Raw genomic sequence first — 27,211 nt, 5'->3', positions numbered from 1 at the left:
TTATTAAATCTGGGGGGCATGCAATAGTGGACCATCATCTCTCAGAATGTATTTTATTTCTGAAATCACCTACACAACCTTTTTCTTCTACTTGAAGTAGTAATGACGTATACAACCAACCCCCAAGAACAATGATTTTTCATTTAATAAACTATTATTATCAACATCTGATCCTGGAAAAGTAAATGGACTGTTTTATTGCCACCTGATCCTGAGTAATTTGAATTAGTCAAGCCGTTTTTATTCATTGGAGGATATGTTAATCTTTTCCATTGTTTCAGGGCAACCTTGAAATCGCAAGTCACACCATAACCCAACGAGCAGTGGACAACACCTTGCACATATTCTATATCCCTGCAGTAACCATCTCCATCCCCATGCAATAAGTAATTTCCTCTGTGGGTTGTGTTTTCAAATTCTTCAATGTCGAGATCATATTTACCCAATTTCAGTATTTGTTAACGATGATTGTACTTAGTTTTAACTAGGTTAAATCTCATGAAGATTAATTGATTAATCAGGATCATATAATTAATTTCATGCTATGAATGTATCATTGCGAAAGTGCTAAATTGACAAATGCTTAATAATATGTTGACATTATAAAGTCTACCTTGATAGGGTTCTTGCTAGTGATCATCCTATTACTTCACTACAAATCACAAGGCCACATTCAAGGAAGAAAACTTCCCTCTTTCAGCATATCATGTCTGGTTAATTCTTCAGTTTCCTGTACTTGAGCAGGGAATAAGCTTAATGCATAAACAGCTTCAAATGAGGAAACTTCAACTATGGAGGCTACAATGATGAAGAAATCGGTGGCATTCGCTCTGTGATCTTTCTTCTCGAACTCTGCAAGATTGGCAACAACTTTGTTCAAACAAACACTCATCTTTCGTTTCTCGTAAAACCTCAACAACTTCAGCCATCTCTGTACATCCTGTAATATTTAACGTAGCTGAAGCCTCTTTTCCTAATGAAGTTATGCTCTGACCTAATTGCCCTGACCCAATTATAATGACTGGTATGCAGTGCCATTAACTTTTCAATGTACCTTTAGCTAAAGATTAATGATGACAAGTAACGTTGCACCCTTTTCATCAAGACAGGAGCAGGTTTTTGCAGATTAGCAACCAGCCACTCATAATCTGACAAAGTAGCTTCAGATAATGGCTCCAAAAACTCACATCTGGCCAGAATTTCAGCCGGGGGTACTCCCGCAATTAAGTTAGTATCCAGACTTGGTTTACCCTTCAAAAGTTCTTCAGGCAACTTAACCAGAGTACTCTCAAGAGCAGAGGGAGATGCGCTCGGGATAACCTCTTGCTTGAAAGGCAATGATCATGCTGTTTGCAAGCAGAATTCTATCCATTGATGGATTAATGGAAATGGACCTCTGACTCGCCCTCCAATTTGTTTTGTTTCAAGTCTTGAGGCAGCAGGGATTGGCTATAAAGAGAATACAAACTTATTAGTCACATTATCGTGTTTACTGATCGCTAATATGAAGGAGATAACAATGTGAATATTGAAGTAGAATGGCAGGCATGGGTATACCCAAAGATCAGCCCATAAGCTAGCACCAGACTTGGGAACAACAACTGCAACATTAGACATACGTTTGACAGCAGGAAGAACATCACTACTCCACCCAACAGCAATCCATACATCTCCAATTCCAAATGCCTTCAGATAGTGTGTACTGTCAAACAGTCGAACCTATGTAAAACCCAATAAACGCAGATATTATAATATTGTTACCGGTATCGACAAAGATATTAGCATCGAAAACAAATTATTATATAAGATAAACAATGGGGAGGAGCATGGGCATTCCACATATTGTTAGACATCTTGAAGCCCTCATAATAGGATTGATCAAATGTTAGGTAACCTAAAAGATGCGACAACTATTTTTCATATTACATGTGCCCTTAACTCAAACTGAACAAGGTAGACAATTTCAATAACTAGAACTTATAGATGATTCTACTAGAATACTATGCACAGTAGATTTATAACATTTATAAATCAAAACCCATCATCGTTCACCAGAAAGACTCTTGAGTTGCACAAACCAATTTCTACGCCATACCAGAACTTTGTTGAACTTTCCTGGATCCACCTGATTGGACCAACTATCCCCCTTCATTACAGCTAATAACCACATAATTTAATTTTTTTGAAATTGGCATGCCAGACAAATTTGGTCAATTACAAACCTATTTCTGCCTAAAAATGCATCCATCAAAGGACACTGACTTCTTGTTGTCACTTCATTTTGTTAGTCTCTATTGCCCGCGTATTCAAATCAAGGAAACGAACCAAATGGTGTCAATTTACCCACACCACATTATTATGGGTTTTCATTGTTTTGGGTTTTTGTTAATTTTATGAGACAGAATCTCACATCCCTTGCCATTTCTTCAGAAAAGCCTTTATTGCATCCATCTCAGGAGAGAACACCAACATATGTATTAATATGTATGGAAAGGAAAAGAAGTAACATATGCATTCATATGTATGAAAAGGAGAAGAAAACACAAACATATGCATTCATATGTATGAAGAAGCAGACTTTTACAAACAAAATCAGTTGTCAGGCAATAACATGCAATGACCAGATATCATTTCTTTGAGAGTACCTGGTTTGCCAGTAATGCCAGATTCTGCTGAACAGCAATCTTCCCACCAGCAACTTGCGAATCAAGTTGTATGACGCTCCCATATACTTCAAAACTAAACCAATAACCTCTTGGGGAGAATTAACCATTGAAATTCGTCCTGCGAGCTCAGGCTGCCACAGATCTTTCCAGTCCTACAATCCATTTTCATGAATCATGTTATTGTGCATAGAATGCAACAAATTTCTCATTCTAGTTTCCAGTGTGAACAAATTGTGCAATGACCAGAGCATGTCAAAATATATAACAACTCTGCAGCCTAATCCTTCTTGTTCCAAGCAGGCACATGTTTAAAATGAGGAAAAAAGAGCCATCAAATGCCCAAAAAAACTACCATTTGGCAGTTCATTTCAGAAAACAACTTCAAACAAGATCTTACAAATTGATGGCCAAATAAACTTCGCCTCATCATTTCTACATGTCACAATGAACATCATTTAAACATCAATAAACAGGAACAAACCAGTTTTATAATGTTTTTGGAACATACTGATAGTCTCACTAAGATGATGAGGAACTGTAAATCACTTGACTAAAGATGTTACTTTTTATTGTTAGAGCTTGGTCAGTATTTATTTGAAACGACCCGCCCCGCAACTCCCCAGGGCGAGTCTATCTAAACTCGTAAAATCGAAACTATTCTATAAAAATTTCGGCAGAATCTCCCTTATAAATAAAACATATCCAATCCTGCAAATTATAAAGCAACACTCCCAAAATAATTTAATATCCAACCATCCTCCATAACCAACTTCTCAAATCAATATATCAAACATCATCCAAATCATCCTAATATTAAAATACATCGATTATCCTTAATAACATAAAATAATAAATAAACACAACTCGCAAAAATCCCAAATATAATAATAATTAAATTCACGACTCCTAGCACCATCACGTGGCCACAATATCACACTAACGTTCGCTACTAGGTTGACTGATGTACCTGTAAATCTCCTGTGGGGGGGGGGAAATATAATAAAAGAGGGGTGAGTATAAAACTCAGTGAGCTCAGTGAGTGGATAGTAGTTGCTGACAATTTAATAAATTTATTTAAAATCATTTAATCTTTCTCAAATCACTTTCTCAAATCACTTCCTCAAATCAATTTCATAAATCAATTTGCTCAAACAATTTCATCAAAATATCATAAGAACTTACATAAACTTATTAAGTTCAAATTAGTTCATTGAAATACTATATCACATTAAAATCTGCATAAATTCAATGGAATCATAATACTTATCATATAAAATACTGAATACTGAAAACTATCATCAAGCAAGTACCCAGGGGATAATCTGATCATATCCGGACCTCGACGGACGGGCAATGACGTACTATCTGGGTAACGTCACGCCCCGGAGCTACAACGGATAGATGGGGACGATCTCATCTCATATCTGATATATCTGTACTGCGCATGCATAAGCCCCCAAAAGGCAAAAGCGCCCGAACACACGGCCCAAAGCCTCTATGTGTGTCCTGACGGGCCCCAAAGGCCTCTATCTCATCTTATCTGTATCTCTTTTCTCATCTCATATTATCTGTTTCTCTGTATCTGGAGGGAAGGGTACTGTCTAATGATTTCAAAAATAACATATACATAAACATAGAATCTCATCTGAAATCTCATTTTCTTTCTATTCAACATATCTCAAAATCTGCTCAATTCTAATATCATGCCTTTACTCAAAAACGCTAATAAAATCATTAATCAAACTCATTCTCAATAACAATAAAGACCGACACATAGATAAAAATTAATTTGCCGGAAAATCATTTAATCGAAGCATTAAATACTTATCATAAAATCAGCATATACTATGAAAATAGGTTTTGTATATTCCACTCACAGTGATGATGTCTAGACTCGGTATCAACAACGTCCGCGGGTTGATTCTCGTTCGCAGATCCTCCTAATCAGGGAAACGACATAAACATTCTCCGTAAACTTGAAATACAACCAATTTTATATAATAAATCTCGAAACGAATATTTATCAACAATAAACTATTCCCGCATGCACAAAATTACCGAAATACCCCTACATGCCAAAATTATCAAAATACCCCCAACATCAATATTTTACCAACTTATCCTCAAACTTCATTATTTTACCAAATTATCCTCATATTCGTCAATTACCATATTGTCCTCAATTCAGATTACATAAATTAATCACATTGTCCGAAAGTACGAAATTACCCTTGGGGCATAAAATTACCGAAATGTCCTTAACGTCTTAAATTACCGAATTACCCTCGTAATCTCAAATTACCACACTGCCCTAACTTAAAATTACCAATTTATCCCATGATTCCACAAATTACAGATTCACCCTCAAGTTTTATGAATTTACCGAATTACCCTTGAATTCAATATTACCAAAATACCCTCATATCAAAATTACCAAATTAACCTCAAAATCATAAATTACCAACTTTATCCTCAATTACAGCCATTACTAAAATACCCACAAAATCTGAAATTACAAAATTGCCCTTAGACTGTGAAATTACCAAAATACCCTTGCCGGTCAACGGTCACCGGAATTCATCCGACGGCGACGAGAAGCTCAGAACTGAAAGTTCAAGCCATGCTGAGTCCAATGGTGGCGGTGGTGACCTTCCACGCGCGGCAGCGGCGGCAAATCGAGCTTCCAAAAACCACGAGCTTCCCAAGTGGTTGATCGCCGGCAATCCGGCCGTTTCAGGTGACGAGGTTGGTCGGAAAATGATGCTGGTGACGTGAGGAGTAGAACCCAGCTGGAAGTGTGCCCAAAATCCGGCGAAATCGACGGCGGCAAAAACGAGCCTTGGCCGCGAGTTTTCGAGCTCAAATCGCCGGCGTTCTGGTCAGTTTCCGGCAACGAGGACAGCGGGGATAGGTCGGGCGGCTTCCAAGCTTCAAATCGGTACCAAGCACGGCCGGTGAGGTGGCCGGAATCGAGAGAAAATTCCGGGTCACGGTCGCGGGTTCCGGGTCGGGTTGCGGGTCAAACCGGGTCAAACACTCTCTCTCTCTCTCTCTCTCTCTCGTGCCTTCTCCCTCTTTCTTTGTAAATCAAAAACAGTTTCCCCCATTTCCATATATAAAACCCGATTTCTTTTTCTTTCTCTTTTTTTTTCCACTTAAACTTGATACAAATTAAACTTATACCGGTCCCGTGATGAAAATACATCCGACTACTCGAACTTTTAATCGCGCTCAATTTATATAGGTGGAGAGTAAAAAAATAATCGGGTGTGGGGTATTACATTATTTGTGTGGGTGAAATTTTTATTTTAATTATTAGAAGCAGATATCCAGTGGGGATTATGTAAAGGTTGAGAGATATCTCGGTATAAAAAAGGGAAAAAAGAATGAAGATCCCCTGTCCTTATTCATTTAAATTTGGACCATTTTTGAGACAAAACTTGACTACAGAATAATAAACTACTGAACTGTTTTCTCCCCATATTCTTTATTTTGAGATACCTTCTCCAAGGTAACCCACGTATCAAAGCATACTTCATACATTGGAAAAATTCTCCATCATTACAAATGATAATTTGAATTGTGAGACATGAGACACACTGTGTGTTTGTTTTACCAAACTCAAGTTAGTTGGCTACGCTAAACGACATTGACAGTGTTCAGTGACAATATTCAGATCAAGATTCTGTAACATTTTGGGTCAGACTGAAAACAATTGAAAAAATAATGATCAACCTACAAAAGGGGTTAGTAGTTAGACCAATTGCTCAATCTTAGGCAAGAAAAATTTAGTGCTACCGACCGTCTGTCCCATTTTGAAGTGCTCATGTCGCATTGTGACGTCAGTTAGCATGTTTCAGTGGCATTGACCAAATTTATTAATTGCATCTAGCAGGAGGATAACTGCACTGTACTAGGATCCTGGATGATATCTACCATGTGGCCTTAGAAATCGGAAGATACTTCCACCTTCATAACTTCCTAGACATTTTAAAGGATATTTTAATTGGCAGTCAATAGCTTCTCATGGTTAAAGTATCTTGAGTTCTAATATTAACCCTGACTTATGAGCTAGCATACCCAGGGAGACAATATTTAATTTTTCTAGTTCACATCCTAGCAACTCACTTATTAAGTGCCATCACTACATGCTACAGTGGCATAGCTTCTCATTGCTCTGAGTGTACATTTGACTACAACGACAAAGTTTAATGAACCATTTGCAGAAGATAATATCATTGAGTTTATAAACTCTTTAAGGGGTACCATTATTACCCATCAATAAGATGCTTCTAAAGATATTATCATAAAAAATATTGAAGAGAAAGGCAGTCTTGGTTTTGTTTGATATAAAACTAAATGAGTTTAAAGACAATTATTACCGCAATCGGAGCCAAATTAAGCTTTCGAAATTTACTTTCCTTGTAAGCTATCACCGCTGTGCCCCACTGATATGGTGCCGCGCATATTTTACCTAGAGGATCAATTTCTCCTGCATCATTCCTGCGTAGATATACCTGAGACTTCGTAAGTGCAAATAAATGCAAACAAAAAAATAAATAAAATGACTACAAAGGGAAATAAATAGAGAACAAATTCCATTACCAAACTTCAATGTAAGACAATAAAAAATATCGGGACAATGATAAAGATGTTACCTTCCATTTGTGACTTAAGCATTTGAACCAATCTTGATCTTCAGCTCCAACTATTGGTTCAATCAATCTCTTTTTAATCGCAAAACTGAGCCATGGATCACCAACACTAACCAAATCAGCAGCCATATAAGAGCTGACTTAGCCTTAACTTTGTTAAAAGGCACAGATAAATTGTTAAGATCCCATCAATGCTAGCACACAAATTCATCTGAGAACTCAATCTCTTTCCTTGACTTCGCATAAAATCCTTAACCCAAGATTAAGGTATTGAATTCTGAAGAGAAACGACTCTCAAAGGCACGGTCAATGCGTACGTTTTCGATTTCCAATTCTCAAGTTCTTGTTCCAATTTCTCATCCTCTTTTTGTTCTGTGTCTTGATTAAGCGATTGGTCTTGTTGGGTGACAATTGGAGTGAGATGGAGCTGTGTGGGACTACCTAGAATCCGAGAAAGAGTACTCTTTATATAGCTGAGAAAGATTGGAAATTAAAATGTTAGTACAAGTGAACAAGAAGAATTTAATGTTAGTACAAGTGAAGAAGAAGATGATGATAACGTCATGACCATTCAGAGAACAGAGGCGACCAAGTGCAAGCCAAATGAATTTTACAAAATTATTTAATCACCTTTATATGATTAAAAAAACCCCAAATGTAATTTCTAAATCAATTGATGTATTGACGTGGCACTCTTTATATAGCTGGTAAAATAGTAAACAAAAAATTATTAAAAAAATTTAAAATGGACATTTAAACCTGTTTTTGTTAGTTAATTTCATTACCTGTAGTTTTAAGAATCCATCTCCTTTGAAAAAAAAAAAAAAAAAAAGGCCCATGGATGATCTAATTAATTTTAAATATTTTTATTTGATTGGCTACTTGAATTGAGAACTCGAGAGAGATTGGAAATTAAAAATTAATTTGAGTATTACCCACTTTTTTATTTAATAAAAAAAATAATATTTAGCCACCAACAAAATATTACTATGATAGAAACAATAGCACTGTAGTATGAATACTGCTATCAGCTAGTTTTGCTACAATAATATTGTAGTATGAACAATATCTTACATTCTATTTTGATAGCGTTCAAATGTCAATACTATAAAAAAGAAAAAAAAAACAAGTTTTATCTTACATTCTATCATGAAGTGCAACGTTATCTAAAATTTGTTATTTGAAGGATCTATTAATCGCAATTGGTACAATTAGCACAACTGAAATTGCATTTCACCTTCAAGATTATTGGGAGTCAAGATAAGGTTTCTTAATTGAGAAAGTTAACAACCAAATCTCAAAATGCTGTCATTCAAGCAGTTGTTAAGTAATAAAAAGTACCAGCTCGGCCATGCCCTCATCTCCCACCCCGAGGCGAATCTCCTCAACTGAATGGCACAAGAAGAGTCCTGATAAAACATCTTATACAAACATGTGCCAACTAGAGACGAGCACCAACCAGAGACATATACCGACCAGATACCCATCACCCAAAGAAAGGGCACACGATCTCACGAAATTGCGACAGTTTCACTATATCCCGAACTGTTGGGAGAGACATGGCATTCCACGTTTACCCACAATCCAGTGGTTGGAGACCCATGAGGGTCTGCCATCACTCGAAAAAGGGGGGCATGAAGAGTACGCAGAAACGTGGGACAACGGCTATAAGAAGCCAGGAAACCGATGAAAAAGGAGACAGAAAAAATTGAGAGCAAAGGGAAAACTCTGCCAAATTGAAACCAGATTACATTCCATACAAATTTGTGAGAGTATTTTAAGAAATCACACAATCTAAATTACATAGTTTTCCCGTAAACATCTCGTGCTAACTTAAGCATCGGAGGGTTTACGTCGGTAAAACCATCGGCGTCTCTGATCTGTTTTTGTGAACATAGGCATCAGAAAGAAGAAAAAGGGTGGTTCTAGTCCCAGGGACTCAAGCAATCGTTGAAACAGAAAGAAGGCGACATTTTCTCGATTGACCACATAAACGTTGGTGAAAAGATCTGGTCGGGTAAAAGGCGAGCAGATTTCAGCATCAACAACAGTTATATCTAAGATCTAATGTCACTAAGGAAGAGCATTTAGAAAATGTACTTTCATTTTAGATGCCTATGTAACATATTATTCGACAAGTGAACTTGTTAATTAGGGAGAGAGTGGAAAAAAAATAGTAAATTTCCAAATATATTGTTTTTTCAAATGTCCAAAATTTGAAGAGAATAAAGATGACAAAACTCCAATGGAATAGGTTGACCTTCAAGATAGGTCTTGGACAATATAATATGCTTTAACATTGAGAGATTATCCAACCAGCGTGGAATCTTCCCCAAGAGATTTTTATTAATAAGATATAGTCCTTCTAGTGAAGAGCATTTAGACAAACTTCTCGTGAACTCTTGCTAAGTACAGACTATCACAAATAATTAATCATAGAAACACCGTCAAATTTTATTTTAAGTAACCATAAAGTGCAAAACATCAAAAATATAATTTTCAAAAGTTCAAAGTAAATTAACTTCAACTGTTCAGTGATAAGAATTCCTTGAGGTGGAATTGAAATTAATTTTAAAAAATGGGGTGGCAGCAAAATCAAACGACGACTTTAAGTTGCTTGAGCAGAAGGTAACTCACTCAATCGAAATCCCAGCTTGGTGGACGAGTTTGAATCAAGAATTGCTCGAGTCATTCGGAAATTAATATGAAATTCCACTGTGGTGGGCTTAAGCCTTAGGGATAAAGAATAATGCGTCATCTTTTCTAGAATGAAGCTTTTAATTTGTACCTGTTGTTGTAGTAGGGTATTGGCCTTTCACTGACTTTTTTTTTATGTCGAGTCATAATTTCACTGACTTCAACTTTGTTAAAGTGAAAAAAAGAAAGGGAGAAATGAAGTATTACCTTGCACGATAACGGCAGTAAAGTCATTACCTTAATGCGATGCTACTTCTCATGAACTGTTGCCAAGTATGTCTACGTATGTTCCTTTTTCTCACATCATATTGCTATTTTAGTTAATAAACTGCTGCCAGAACTAGTAAGATGTTTGATGGCTCCTCTTAATTGCTCAATGGCCAGTTTAGTTAATATATCCTTTGCTACTGTCGCAATTGCTCTCCAAGTTATGCGTGTAGTTGTTCTTTTAACACCAATTCTTCCAAGTTATATGCATTGTAAATCGGCAATTTATAATTTCTAATTTTGAAGCAAGTTATATGTGTCATCGTAAGATTAATTAAGTCGAACTTGAGGAGAATATCTGTTGTAAGTTGAACAACTCTGTTTCTACATTGCCTAAAAAACACTACCACATATCATGGTTAGCAAAAATTTCTTTTATGAACTGAATGTTCTGTAGTTTTGTATACACACACACACGAAAACAATTGCAGTTATATCTTCTTCTAAAGTCCATCTTTAAAGTGCTTGTTGAGGAAGTGACACTCTGGTCCGCTCTCCTCACGTGGCCACATTTTAAAAAAAATGTGGTAGCAACAAAATCAAACTGTGAATTTATGCTTGATCACAAAGTAACTTTATCAAAATCCATTGGTGGAGGAGGTTGAATCAGAATTTTTTCTGAGTCATGGTGAGACACTCCAATCATAAAATTGGGTTGAAATTCGTGGGAGTAAATTATAACCCCATCCAGGTTTGAAGAAGTATCCGAAGTAATGATGTGTGGTATTCTTGAACTCACTTGCACAATTTTCATCTTCATCTTTGATCACTTAAAATAGTAATGAGGATATGCCCAATAACAACTACTTATTATTTAAACTTTTAATTCAGTCCACTTCATCACTGATGAATCAAACCTCTAAATCATATACCTAACTGGCATCACATCAAATTGTGCTATTAATAGATTGTTGCCACCTGAGTCAATTAGGTAATCGGCAACCAATTTCTTTTCATTATCATGTCGAGGAAATGAAGTATTTTCCACTGTTTGCGCAATGCCGAAAGCACCGATCATAGCATAACTACGCAGCACACAGTAAACAACTCCTCCTCCATATTTTACCTCAAGAATATGCTTATTTAGGTACTTTCTATGGGCTCTCTGTTCAAATTCTTCAATATCAAACTAAAACTCGATCTTCATCTTGCATAATCTTATCTTCCACTTGAAGACATAATGAGGTATAACCCAAGAGCAATGACTTGTTATTTAATAAATCACTTTCAACTTGAGACCACTTCATCCCCAATGGATCAAACCTGTAAACAGTATACGCATACATCTCCCTCTCCAAAATCTTCTTAGTTTATGCTATTACTATTAATAAATTGTTGTTGTTACTTGATCCAGAGTCAATTAGGTAATCGTACATTAACCAGTTCTTTGCATCATCAAACGGAGGATATCGAAGTATTTTCCACCGTTTCAGGGCAACGTCAAAAGCACCGATCATAGCATAAGGCAAAAAACGGTAGACAACTCCTTGCACATATTCTAAATCGCGATAGTAAAGAGGTTCTTCAATATCAAACAAAAACTCGATCCAATCCATATCCCGGAGTCTACATATGTTGATGGAGGCCTTTTTTTGTTATATGTTCTCACTACAAAAATCTGAGAGTCAGGAGAAACCAGAGACATTGTAAATGTTGCTCCATCATTGCACTTCATTCCCAGTTCCAGAAGTCGAATAATTTTACTGGTGAAAGGACTGTAAAAGAATAGTGAACTAGTCATTTTAGAATCTAGTGATAGTCCTAGGGTGCTCCAAAAATCTTGTGATGAGTTTGTTGATGATCACTGCGAAGACAACTCAAAAATACTGTTAAAACGATTAATTATGCATGTTGACATACTCTGCACCGTCAGTTCAGTTAGTTAGGACTCTGTTTCCAGAAAACAGAGTATAAAAGCTTACCAACTGTTTTGGCAGCTATTTTCAGAGGGACATCTGAAAGAAATTGAGAGAACGAAAGTGTGAGATTAACTCTGTATAGTCGTCTTCAATTATTAATCCTTTTTGGGGTCAATAAGGATATAGACAGAGCGAAAGTGTTCTTGATGCATTGTGTTTTTGATGTAGCAGCAACTGTAACTGTTCAATGCATAGACACTATGATCCCGTCTTTTTGATGTAGCATCCCCGTGATTGATGCATTGTGTTTTTTAACTCACTTGCATAATCTGCCGCTTGAAGGAGTAACGACGTCGTAAAACTCAAGAACAAGGATTTGTTATTTAGACTTTCCACACAATCCACTCCATAGGTTTTGGTGTTGCCTGGGACTGGACCGGATGAGAGAAATGCAAGACCGGATCCGGGTTAAAATCCGGTTTTTCCGGGTGCGGTCCGGGCTTGAGCCCGGCACCTTCCGGGTCCGGGTTTTGATCCGGATTTTTTAAACCCGCATGTGATAACTTCAATTTTTTTTCTTCAATTTTTTCTTTCATTTCTCTAACAATACAAATTTTAAAAAAGAAAATAATCAAATAAACTCATTCAATCTCAAACTTTAAAAAAGAAAATAGTCAAATACAAATATATAACACACTAACAATGCAAATTTTTCACAAATGATAAATAAAAATTATTTCAATCTACTTTCTAATACCTAAATTCATCCAATTTCTAACTTAAACTCATTCAATCTATATATAAAATAAATAAATTAAATTCAACAACACAATAATCACACAATAAATTTAAATAACATCCAACATATCATAAATTCATAATTATATATTTATATATAATATATTTATTTTTTTTAAAATTTATTAAAAAACCGGGTCCGGTCCGGGTTCCGGATTTTTTGTGTTGAACCCGGACCCGGGCTCGGAAATGTCCGGGTTTGAGAATTTCAAACCCGGGTCCGGTTTTTATGTGCATGCGGTTCGGGTTTTGCCCGGACCGGATTGGCGGGTCCGGTCCGAGCGGGCTTTTTTGACACCCCTACCACTCCATCTCTTAATGGATCAACTTAACTTGGAAACAGTATGCCCTTCCGAAATCATCTCATATTGAGCTATGACCACATTGTTTTCTCATGATTCAATGAATTCACTGTACAAATTGGAATATAGTGAGCTAGCCAGCCCAGTTCTAAACCACCTAGCTAGTTCACTCCCTAATCTCTGAATTTGTATTTTTGCTTGCTTGATTATTTAGTTTGAAAAGCTAAACCTCATCTTGGCACTGCAGATTAATTGATTTATGAAAAACCATAGAAAATTACAAAGAACAAAAATTAATTTCAAGAATTATAGTGTTTGTTGCTGACTAAATCAATTTCTATAAAATAAGCTGATTGCTGCAAAATAATTATTTGTGGATGCTAGTAATAAGTGGCCAAAAGCCGTTTATCATCTGTCGTTTTGGATTATAGATGGTAATGTTAATTTGACGTGTAGAAATATGCAAACATTAGTAGCTTAAGGTCTCATATAATTTAGATCTCAGTAGATTGTAGCACTGTCTCACGGTGTGCAACTATGTATTTCAAATTTTTTAAGAAACACAAAATATTATTTGGGAAATTGTAGATCTAGTAATTGCTGCCACATGCAGATTTTTGTTAGAACCAGCAGGGTAAAGATATTCTACAGTGGTTCTAATATTCTTTTATCTAAAGATAGTTCATCGAGACAATGATTCATATTTGATAAGTCAATATATCTGCTGCAACAAACTCTCATATATAAAATCCATTTGAAGTCTAGAGCATTTATCATAAGGTTAGAACATAACTTTTACAATGTGCCGGTTTATTGTGAAATTTCGAAAAAGAGATGGAGAAATACTTTTCAAGGGGAAATTAGGGAATATTTGTTGTGCGCGGAATGCGGAATCAAGCGCACCAAATAATCACAGAAAAATAAAAGACACAAGAATTACGTGGTTCGGCAATTATGCCTACGTCCACGGGAGCAAGAGAAAAATAATTGTATTATTAACAATTATTGGAGTACAATATTTGAGTAATGAAAACCTCACTTCCCAAAACTCAAATACACCCAAAGCACTCTCACACACACTCTCCAATTGCTCACACTTTCAGAACTCTAGAATTGCTTCACTTGCAATTCCTCTTAAGCTCTCAAATAAATGGGATGCTCTCAAGTTTTCGGAATGCAATTCAAGCTCTCATCACTTCTCTATTTATAGCCTAAAGAATGGCCAAAATTCAACACGACAATTTGCCCATTTGTGCTAGCTTGCATGCCAGCTATAGAAAGCTTGCATGCCAGCTATATGTTTGTTGAAATTTCCAAGTTTTGGTGCCAAATTTCAACACGTTTTGGCCAATTTTGTCAAGCTTTTATCATAAAGCTTTTCTTTGTCAAAAGCTTGGTTTGACTTTTACAAATCTCAAATCTCCACCTCGGCGAAAATTTGTCCAAATCTGAGCCGACTACTAACGATCCATCATCCCAAAAGTGACTGCATCTCTGTGACTGCCTACGTACCCACAAATTTGGGATCAAGCCAACCGTAGTTCAAAATTTCCCAAACTTAATGCATTCGAAGAATTTGAATTAGTTTCAAGCAATGTTGAAACTTAACTCCAGAAATCACATTTGTCAACATTTCTGATGGGTTATCCTTGGTATTGATCTTTTTCAACAACACATCACCACCCTCGCTAATCTCCCTCACATAATGATATTTCACATCTATGTGCTTCGTCCGAGAGTGATATGTTTGATTCTTCGCGAGGAATATCACACTTTGGTTATCATAAAAGACCGCAATGTTCTCTTGGATTACTCCCAAATCACCTAACAAGCCTTTCAACCAGATAGCTTCCTTTACAGCTTCAGTTGCTGCCATGTACTCTGCTTCTGTAGTGGACAGAGCAATTGTCGATTGTAGAATCGACCTCCAGCTAACCGGACCTCCACCCAATGTGAATACGTAGCCCGTTGTTGATCTTCGCTTATCTAGGTCTCCGGCGAAATCAGAATCACAATATCCAACACATTGTTGACCACAATCCTTCTTAAATAATAACCCAACATCAACTGTCCCATACAGATATCGGAGAATCCACTTCACCGCAAGCCAATGATTTTTACCCGGATTGTGCATGTATCTACTAACCATGCTCACTGCTTGAGATATATCGGGCCTTGTGCATACCATAACATACATAAGACTACCCACAACACTAGCATATGGAACACGAGCCATATAATCACGTTCTTCTTGAGATGTAGGACATGAAGAAGAGCTTAATTTGAAATGAGGAGCTAGAGGTGTACATACCAGTTTAGTTTTGTCATCCGTACCGAATTTTTCTAGCACTTTCTTCAAATAAGACTTTTGAGTCAACTATACGCTCACATTCTTCTTGTCTCTACAAATCTCTATTCCAAGTATTCTCTGTGCATCACCCAAGTCTTTCATCTCGAACTCAGAAGCCAGCTGATTCTTCAGTCTCTCGATCTCATCTTTATTCTTCGAAGCTATAAGTATATCGTCGACATAGAGTAACAAATAGATGAAAGCTCCATTTAGTAGTCTTCTAAAGTAAACACAATGATCGTGTTCACTTCTAGTGAATTTCTGCCCTTGTATAAATTGATCAAATCTTTTGTACCACTGCATTGGCGATTGCTTCAGTCCATACAAAGATTTAATCAATCTACACACATGATTCTCCTTTCCAGCAACTTTGAAACCACAAGGCTGAATCATATAGATTTCCTCCTCCAAATCTCCATGTAAGAACGTCGTCTTAACATCCAATTGAGCCAACGCTAACTCATATTCTGCAACTAAGGCAAGTAGGATACGAATGGAAGTATGTTTTACAACTGGAGATAAAACTTCATTGTAGTCAATACCTTCCTTCTGAGCAAAACCTTTTGCAACGAGCATTGCCTTATATCGAGGAGTTGATTGATTCGGAGATCCTTGCTTCTTGGTGTAGACCCATTTATTGCCAATAGCCTTTTTCCCCTTTGGTAACTTTACAAGTTCCCAAGTCTGGTTTTGATGGAGAGATTTCATCTCTTCCTCCATGGCTAACTTCCATTGATCACTTTCACTGCTGCGTAATGCTTCACTGAAAGTGTTGGAGATGTCATCATCAATAACTGGAAGTGCATATGCTACCACCATGTCTTTAGTAAGCCATCCGGGTTTCTTTATCTCTCTTCTTGGCCTCCTTGTTGCAATGAAATCATCATTATCTACATCTTCAATTGTTTCTGCATTTTGTGGGACATCAGAAAAAACAACATCTTCTTCAACCCTAGGTGTCACCTCCATAGTTGAATCATTCTCTGATGTAGAACTAACTGGTACATATGGAGTTGCATCAAACTCCACCCGTTGCAATACCTCTGTGGTCTTGTTCTCCACCTGCTGAGAACTTGAAACTTTCATTATTGAAGCTTCATCAAACGTGACATCTCTGCTACACACAAACTTTTTATCTTCGAGATCCCAAAGCTTGAAGCCTTTTACTCCACCTTTGAATCCCACAAAGATAGATTTTCTAGCACGAGGATCCAATTTACCATCTTTGACATGATAATAAGCTGGACACCCGAATATACGAAGGGAATCATAGTCTTGTGCATGCTTTCCAGACCACATTTCCATAGGAGTTTTACATCCAATTGTAGTAGAAGGCAACCGGTTTATCAAGTGACTTGCGTAGCTCACGGCTTCAGCCCAAAACGTTTTATCTAAACCAGCATGAGATAATATACACCGTACTTTCTCTAGCAAAGTACGATTCATACGCTCAGCCACACCGTTCTGTTGCGGAGTATGTCTCACCGTGAAATGTCTTTTAATACCCTCGTTCTAGCATACTTGCAAAAATGGATCAGAAGTATATTCACCACCATTATCATATCGTAATACTTTGATCTTCTGCCAGTTTGAGTCTCCACCAATTTCTTCCATTTCACGAAAATCTCTAGAACCTCATCCTTAGCTCGCATAGTGTACACCCACATATGTCTAGAGAAATCATCAACAAATGTAACAAAATAATGGCTTCCACCAATTGATGCAGTCTTGGTTGGTCCCCATACATCACTGTGAATATATTCAAGGATCTTACGAGTATCGTGATTAGCCGTACCAAACTTGACCCTTGTTTTCTTACCTACTACACAATGCTCACAAAAATTTAATTTATAGGTTTTAGTACCTTTTAAGAGTCCGTGCCTCATCAGAGTTTGCAAAGACTTCTCTCCAGCATGTCCCAGTCGTACATGCCATAGCTTGGTGGTGTCACTGTGCACCTCAACAACATTTGCTTCATCAGTTGTACCTCCTTTCAAATAGTACAAATTGTGACGTCGAACCCCTTGCATAATCACCATAGCCCCATGTGTAAACTTCATTGTTCCATCTTCAATGGTAACCTTGTAGCCTTTAGCTTCCAAAGCACCCATATAAATTAGATTGTTCTTTAAAGTTGGAATAAATCTAACCTCTTTGAGTTCTCTGATCATTCCATCAAATATTTTGAGTCGAATTGTTCCTATCCCCATTGTGCGACAAGGTTGATCATTCCCCATCACAACTGCACCGGATTCCAGATTACGAAAATCCGTAAACCATTCCTTAATAGGACACAAATGGTATGTTGCTCCAGTATCAAGTATCCACTCGCTCGAACTAGCCATGTATGCTGCAGGAGTAATACTTAGTGAATAATCAGAGTCCTCATCTTTCTGTGCCATGTTTGCTGCTGCTGGTTTATTCCCATATCTCTTTTGAGCCTTTGGACAATCTTTCCTCCAATGACCCTTTTCATGACAAAAGGCACAGTCGTCTCGAGCTATATTTCTGCTTCTCGATTTGGATCGAGAATTCTTTCCACCACGCTTATCGAGAATTCTTTCCACCACGCTTTTTCTTTTTCTCCATCGCCCAATCTCTGCTCACCAAAGCTTCAGACGATGCTCGTTCAGAATTTTTATCATTATTTCGAATCTCCAAGTTAGTCAATGCTGTGCAAACATCTTTGAAGACGATCACACTCTTCCCATATATCAAGGTAGTCACAAAATGACTATATTCCTCTGGTAGTGAGTGTAACAGAATCATAGCCTTGACTTCATCCTTAATATCTTCATCAAGATTCTTCAAATCAACAAGTAACTTTTCAAATCTTGAGACATGATCGTGCATTGACACCTCAGGCTTCATTCGAAAGCCATATACTTGGCTCATTGCATGTAGGGGTGGGCAAATACGGGTTCGGGTCGGATTCGGATCAACCCGATCGGATTTCGGATTGATCGGGTTGAACACAAATTCATCCGAACACAACCCGAACTTATAACCCGATCCGATCTGATCCGATATATATTCGGATTGGATCGGATCGGGTCAATAAATAGGGTTAAATTCGGTTCGGATCGGGTTCAGATTTACAATTTTCTTATTTTTTTATTAACATTTAACAATACATAATTACAAATTAACAATTTCACATGTAATATAATAATATATGATATATTACTGCTAAATGGCGAACAATCTGGTATAGTACTATTATACCAACAGAGCTTCAAAAGAGGAAAAGGAAACTCGGGTTGCAGCCTTGCAATTACCGGGTTGAATGGATCTTGGATCAGATCAGGTGATGGTGGAGGAATGGCGGCGTGGAGCAGCAGATCCGGTAGCAGCAGATCCGGTAGAAACAGATCCGGTAGCAACAGATCTGGTAGCAACAAATCCGGTAGCAGCAGATCCATTTGCGGTCCTCGCGGAGCAGTTAGCGTCGGCGGTGACTGCGGGAAAAATCGATCTGGCTGCCCTTTGCTTTTCCGATATGTGTGCGTGGTTGTGTGCATGAAATTGTGAAGAGTGTTCTTGAGATGAGATTGAGAAGTTGAGGAAGGGAGGAAGAGTCTTCTCTGTTTTTTTTCTTTTTTTTTCCGTTTTGATGCAACTGAAGAATGTTATTAGCTTGGCTAAAATGTGATTTTGTCTTTTAGCTATTAAAGAGTGTTGAATGTTCTTCACGTGCATGTGCTCTTTAGTCTTTGGGTTTAGGTTTCCTTTTTTTACCTTTAATTTCTTTTTTTTTCTTTGGCAACCCGATCGGTTTTTCGGATCGGATTGGGTTTCATTCGATCCGATCATGATCCGATCGGGTTATATCAACAATCTGATCCGATTCGAACCCGATATTTTTTGGATCGGATCGGATCGGGTCGGGTCGGATCGGATATTTTGCCCACCCCTAATTGCATGAAGACGATTTTCAGGATTTTTCAGCAAGTACTTCTCCTCCAATGTACGCCACAAAGTCATCGTACACTCCTCATCTTTCACCAAGTATTTCACCTCCTTGGTCAAACAAGATCTGATCTGACCACAAGCTTTCTCGTTCATACGATCCCAAATTTCTTCATCATACAAGTGTTTTTTATTTTTCAGAATAACATCGAGATCGATTTGAATAAGGGCATCCATAACTTCGCGCCTCCACATGCCGAAGTTGATTTTCCCATCAAACTTTTCAACATCGATCTTTTGGTCTCCTATAACAGGTGTTGAATAGCGATTTGACAAATCTCGCTTCCCACCTGAAGTATCTCTTGAAATAGTCTCGGTAGATCTCTCCCCAATTCTGGAAGTTTCACATTCTACCATTTTCTCAACGAACTATTCCACTTGAAAAACATTCTCTATGATGTTAATTTCGCGTGAATAAATGCACCGGGAAAGTTCCCAGGAGACTGGACGGGAACTCGGTCCCAATTAAAAACCAGAATCCTTAGACTCTTATCGCCTTGTTCACAGAACTTTCCTAGACATGCAAAAATACACACTACTTACAATAGACTGTCTCCCAAGTACAAATGGCCGTCTCTACCATATTCGTGAACAGTACCGTATATAGGAATAGTGTCGTATACGTGAATAGTATCATATACGTGAACAGTACGTATCCCCCCAAATACGAACCGTCGGCTCTGATACCGCTTATTGTGCGCGGAATGCGGAATCAAGCGCACCAAATAATCACAGAAAAATAAAGGACACAATAATTACGTGGTTCGGCAATTATGCCTACGTCCACGAGAGCAAGAGAAAAATAATTGTATTACTAACAATTATTGGAGTACAATATTTGAGTAATGAAAACCTCACTTCCCAAAACCCAAATACACCCAAAGCACTCTCACACACACTCTCCAATTGCTCACACTTTCATAACTCTAGAATTGCTTCACTTGCAATTCCTCTTAAGCTCTTAAATAAATGGGATGCTCTTAAGTTTTCGGGATGCAATTCAAGCTCTCATCACTTCTCTATTTATAGCCTAAAGAATGGCCAAAATTCAACACGGCAATTTGCCCATTTGTGCTAGCTTGCATGCCAGCTATAGAAAGCTTGCATGCCAGCTATATGTTTGTTGAAATTTCCAAGTTTGGTGCCAAATTTTAACACGTTTTGGTCAATTTTGTCAAGCTTTTATCATAAAGCTTTTCTTTGTCAAAAGCTTGGTTTGACTTTTACAATATTGCCCCCTTCAGAGTTTGAAAAAGCAGAGAACGGAGACTCCTGGTGTTGTATGGTGCCATGGTATGCCCCGTATGCCCCGTATGCCATTCTTAATGAGAAAGTAGTAGATTCTCCTTCAATTTAATTTCTTTTTGTTCTAGGCCAAAATCAGAAAATTTTCTACTCGCAAGCCGTACTTTGTTCTTGATGAACATTAGGTGGTAGTTCAAAACATGAATTCTCAAAATCAATTGTGTCAATGATATGTGGGATGATATGTGGGTGTGTCTGACATTTTTATTAATAATTTAAATAGTCCCTTGAGAAATTCTTCCATCAACAAAAATAATTTGTCCAAAAATAATTTTTTTACTTACAAGCCATACTTTGTCCTTGATGAACATTAGTTGGTAGTTCAAAACATGAATCCTCAAATCAAAATGGCAAAATTTTTTTATGAGTGATTCTTTAATTAAACAAGTGATCTAAGATTTCTATTTCTTGTGTCAATGATATGTGGGTGTGACTGACATTTAAGAAACAATTGCAACAGTGCCCCAAGAGAACACAAAATATATTCAACCACTAAAAATATAAGTCAATTTACTTATTTATTTTTTATTTTATAAAACAAGCGGGTGTATTGTAACTAATTTTATGTCACTTTAAAATAACAAATAATACTCTATCACCGAACGTTCAACAGATTCGTAACGTCGTAACAAAACTACCACGTCAAACAAACACGTAGCCTCAGCCGTTAACTACAACCGCGCAACCGTTACATATATAGAATAGTACGAGGCGGTTCGGTTAAAGCAAGCATTTAAGAAGTGATTTAAGCTGATGCAAGCGTAAAGTATGAGAGGAATAAAACAGCTTGCTTGTAGTGTATTAAAAATTTTCTGGGCTGTGCCATTTGGTCAACAAAGTCAACGTGCCCGATTTTAGATCCTTAAAAAATTCTCTCTCTACTATTACCTTACCCGACAATACAATCCAAATAGCTGGCAGCCACACTGCACGCTTCCACTATCATCTTCTCCTTTCAAACTTACAATTTTTTTTTTTAATTTTTTTGTTTTCTGGAAAGAGCTGGCTTTACTTGGCTTTGCCTTTTGCCAAAATTATTCATCCCTTTTGATTTTTCTAGATCACACTTTTTTCAATTAACTGAGCTGAGCTGTCGTCGCTTTTTGAAAGAAACAGTATGGAAGCTATCAAGAAACAGGCAATCAAGGTCCGCGAACAAGTCGCCAGGCAGCAGCAAGTCCGTTTCTTTTCTTTTTTAAAACCATTTAGACGTTTAATTAGTGAAATTTCTCAATTTTATTTTTTATTATTTCTTTATGATTTGTACAGGCAGTATTGAAGCATTTGCTGCGTCTTGGTAATGAAAATGTTGCGGTTGATGAAGCTGAACTTTGAGTGTCACCAACAACTTCAAAATCTGTACAATTCCACCGGGGCAGCTAAGGTACTATCGTCTCTGTTTTCGTATTGATTTATTGTGGCTTTTGCTAATTAAATATGATTTTTAGATAATAATTTTGTCAAATATGGTACAAACAACTATATTTTCTAGACTGGAGTCACAAGTATTTACCAAACAGTGCTTAATGTATGTTGAATAATTATGATGGTTTTTATGGTTTTATCTGAACAATAATTTGGAATATATGCCATGTAGAACAGCATTTTCAGAGGAATATTGTCCGTGGTGTTGAAGGGTTTGTTGCAGTAAGCTTGAAGCAAATGGAGATAGGTTGTTTGTTTGCACTTGCTTTCATTATAATATTTGATTTTGTTTTTCTTGACTAGTTTCTGTGTATAATATTTTTGTATTCAAATATTGTATCGAGAAAGTTGGCCGAAGATTGTTGCAAATGTGGAGCGGAGATTCAAAGTGACAATTCTTGTGTTGCAAGGGCTGCTTTTCAATTTGGCACTTCATATCATTTGATGGAAAATAAGAGGGAAACTTTGCTTGGGATTCTTGGTGATCAGGTAAATTCATCCCTAACGAGAAAATAATTCAAATATGGAAAATTATATGTAAAATTACTTTCAAAACTATTATCTTCTCATAAGGAAACTTAGTTCTAAGATATTGAATAAAAGAGTCCATTTAAACGTTACAACTCTGAAATATTTAATGTTTTAACCATTGCTAGTGACATCCATGACTTAATAATTTTGTTGGTTCAAATGTTGAAGAAACATTGTCACTTGTTAAATCACTAGCGAAGATCAGCGTGGGACAAGTTATTGGCCGTGAGTTCTCTCAATTAACTCCAAGCATTTTGGATAAAGACGCTTGTTTCTATAGTAAAATCAAATCCATGACACTGAAGGATGCATGTGGAAGTCTTATAGCCCTAATTTAAATATTTACACAGGTTTATTTCTATTTTAACCTTAAATACAGAAGGATGAACCCTAACCTAAGACTAATCATCCTAACACCCAAAATTGCATAAATTATCCTTATATATATATTCTTAACGTAGGCCCAAATTTCATGATTATGCTACAGGAACTTTTCAATTAAGGTTTCAGTCTTTTTTTTTTCATCTTTTTAATTATGTTACAGGTTTTTGGACATGGAGGTATCTGAGCCAATACGGGCGTTAATCAACGGAGCAACTTCCAAAATATTTTATTAGGGATATAATGTAGTCTAATTATGAAAATTTAATTATATAAATCTGTGTTATATTTAGTTTATTATTTCATGGTTGAGTGTTCATTATTATGCTTAATGCTTTTAGGGCATGTTTGTTAAAGTATTAGACCTCCTTATTGTATTAAATTTATACAGACCCATGTTTGGCATATAAAAAGCTACAGCAGTATTGCATTAATGGGCCCAAACTAATGCGGCAACTGCCACATTAGCTTGCCTCTTCCTTTTTTTAATGTAATATTAATTTTAATTTTGTTATTTTACGTTACAATTATTGATATAAATTAATAAATTTATAATTTATTAATCAATAATATTATATTATATTTTTTATTTTTACATTATAATTTGTTAGTAAATTTATAATTTAATATAATTAATAATAAATATTTAAATATGAATAAATTTGAATAATATTAATTTAAAATTAATAATAATATAAATAATAATATAAATATTAATACAATTTAAATATATGAATATAATATAAAATATTAATATAATATAATATATAATTTAAATTAATCAAAAAATTAATAAAGTACAGTGTAGCACCAAACATTGTACAGCATTGTTATAATACAGTGCTAATGCAATACAACATAATACAATACATCAGCATTAAAATAATGCAATACAACATAATACAGTATTGTGTGCCCAACGTACCCTTAAATATCTGGCAAATATTTGAATGACTTGAGGATACATAATGAGACCAAGAGGAGATTTATATATTTTTTGTTTGCGTAATAGATGCCATGAACTGAAGGAAAGACAGAGATGTGCCAATGTGGTTCACGCAGTTTTTCTAAGAATTTCCGTAGAGCTTAATGAATTTTTGCTTATTTAAATTCACATAGAGATATAGTGGGTTAATATGTGAAGTATTTTTTATATTACTCGAGAGAGGATATTAAATAGATTAGGAAAATTCACTGTCAACATGGGTAATAAACATTAATAACATAGATGAAGGATTAAATTGGATTGGTTATGGTGAAATTCGATGTGCTAGTGTCTTCATATCTTAGTGATTTCTATTACTGCATACATCTTTATTTAATTTTTCTAGTTATTTTATTTTATTTAATTATTAATCTAAATTCATTTATTCGGTTATTCAAATATATTATTGTTAGAATAATTTCGGTAGTTAATAGGATATATAATCTCTATGGGACGATATTCTATTTTTCATTATATTACTTGTGCCGACTAGTGCCCTTGCTAATTTACGCAACATGACTCATTGTTATGACAAACTCCTACATGAAGTTGAAGCCCAAGTAAGCTTTAAGGTAACATATGTATAAGGGGAGATGAGAATTATATTAGATTCATATTGAATATTTTCACCATGTAGCTGAAGTATTGAGGCGCTGATAAAAAATTAAGGGATCTGATCTATCAGCAGAGAGTGCTATGAAGCTTCGAAATGCAGAAGCAAAATTGACCGAGCTTAAATCTACAGTTATGGCTCTTGGCACAGAAGCGACAACTACCATATATGTTGTCAGTTGAATCACAGCAGCAACAGATGACCTATCAAAGACTCTTTGCTATGGTATATAAGTTAATACTTTCTTGTGTATGCCTATGCATGTGTTGAGATTCTACCTCTTATCTTCATCTTACTTATTGCCAACTTATTTTACAATGATAGTGATTTCTGTTGTCTTGTAATAACTTTTTAATTTAGGCCAAAGTATCATTCGTCCTTTTTCCGACTACTTCATGCTTGCATGTTGGTCCAAGTGTCATTTGTTTGAGCTGCTACTTTGGCTTAATTAAAAGACTACACAAGGCTTGTCTTTTGTTGGATGCATCATATTTTAACACTCCTCCTTATGTAGATATCTCGCACAGTCTTTCGCTTAACACATTACATTCTTATTTTAATTCTAGAGCAATAAAATTCTTTTCTACTATCACTACCATCTGGTCAAGGATTTTTATTATTGCACAACATTTATGAAAGTAGTGATTAGTCTTGAAAGTGGAAGATGTTTGTCTGTGTCCTTTCATCCCAGATAAATTGTCATATGATTACGGGACAGAGTCGTGACTATCTTTTAAAATTTATTAGTTAACACCTTGAAAATTCTTTTCCCCAAATAAAATTGCTCTAAAAAGTGTCAAAATGTGGTGCTGAAGAAGTCATTCTTAGGGAAACTTTGTTTAGGAGAACAAGACTTTTAAACAAGAGTTTTAGCCAACCCTAATGGATTAAAAAGAGATAGTTGCATGATGAGCTAGATAGAATGTATAGCTAGAAGTATCATGTGTCTCTGCTGCCAATATCTCAACAACATCAAAGCTGAGTTAGACATGCCAAAGAAAGACAAACCACCGCAAAGTTGTGTAGCCACTCACGATGTAGCAGGTGATCTAAAGTCTTGATATTTGCTTATAGATACAAGATTGATAGCTCATAGTATGATCCCTCTTCTTAAAATTTTCTCTTAAGTTAGATGGGCCCTTTCTATGATTGTGGCTGAATTATAATTCTCCTTACTTGGTTTACTCAGAAAACTATGTTTGTATGGATGTGACTTGGGGGCCATCTATGTATTTGATGAAAAATCTGACCTAGAAAGCTTATCTTATTAAGCAGAGGAAATTGACTGACCATAAGCTGTCATATTAAATCCATCACTCGAAAGATGTTGGACACTTGTAACCCTCATTATCTATGACTTTCTTGTGGCATAGGCCATGTTTTGTGGAGAGCAATCAAAATTTCAGAATTAAAATCCCATCCATAATTTAAACAATTACATAAAGTCATATAGAACTTGTGGAGCTCTGATAGCTCTTGGAAACCCAACAGTCATGATATCTTGTACTACATATTATTTTCCTAATAAAAATAGTGTTTCTAATGTATCCTTGTTGGCCATAATCATAGTGCTTATAATAAACACTACTGCTATTGCTGCTGCTTTTGTTATTCTTTTCAAGATTAAGTTTTATTTATCCCATTATCTTGTAGGTTATACATCCATTTGATGCTCAAGCAGATAGGGAGCTAAGTCTATCAGTTGATGATTATGTTGTGGTTCGCCAGGTATTTTCCCCTTTACTGGTCCAAGTAACAGCATATAGATTTTTCTATTATGCTATAACTTATTATATGTAGAATTTAAAACTAGTGTTTATACTTATTTGATATTCAAAGCACATGGCATTTTATTCTTAAAATTTTGATTGAAAAGCAATGAGTTAACAAATGATGATTGGTTTTCTTTTTTCCTATAATATATTCCCTTTTACAATGAAGTGCAAATCAAAATATAATAAGGTTGCTAGCTCAGTTCTAAACCACCCAGTTTACCCCTCTAAACTATGAATTTTTATGTTTGATTGATTATTTTGTCTAGAAATCAAACATGATCTTGGCTCCAGTTTAAAGTATTGTTGAAATTTATAGAAAATTACATAAAAAATTTTATTTCAAGGATTATAGGGGTTGTTGCTGACTAAACCAATTTCTATACACTATAAGAAAAAAGAGAATAATTAATATTTAAAAACTGTCAAATAAAGGAATATTTGACAATTAAAAAGTGCCAAATATTCCTGTGTCAAATATGCTTATTTGACAATTAGCAAAATTGTCATTTATTTTTGTCAATTAATAATAATCAAATATTTTTCACAATATAAGATTGTCAAATGTGTATGACACTTAATAATAGTCATATGCATGTGACATTATTCAAAATGGTCAAATGCAAATGACTTGAT

At 35.9% G+C, this 27,211-nt stretch overlaps 2 pseudogenes; one reads left to right on the top strand and one right to left on the bottom strand.

Moving 5' to 3' along the window:
* Positions 1–556: 556 nt before the first annotated feature.
* On the bottom strand, positions 557–5,227 carry LOC112097738 (annotated as a pseudogene).
* Positions 5,228–21,966: 16,739 nt separating this feature from the next.
* On the top strand, positions 21,967–26,874 carry LOC112098118 (annotated as a pseudogene).
* Positions 26,875–27,211: the final 337 nt, after the last annotated feature.

The sequence above is a fragment of the Citrus clementina genome, unplaced genomic scaffold, assembly GCF_000493195.1.
Source record: "Citrus clementina cultivar Clemenules unplaced genomic scaffold, Citrus_clementina_v1.0 scaffold_5, whole genome shotgun sequence".
Lineage (NCBI taxonomy): Eukaryota > Viridiplantae > Streptophyta > Magnoliopsida > Sapindales > Rutaceae > Citrus > Citrus x clementina.
Note: the sequence above shows the minus strand (reverse complement) of the source record. Positions and strands in the feature narration are given on the sequence as shown.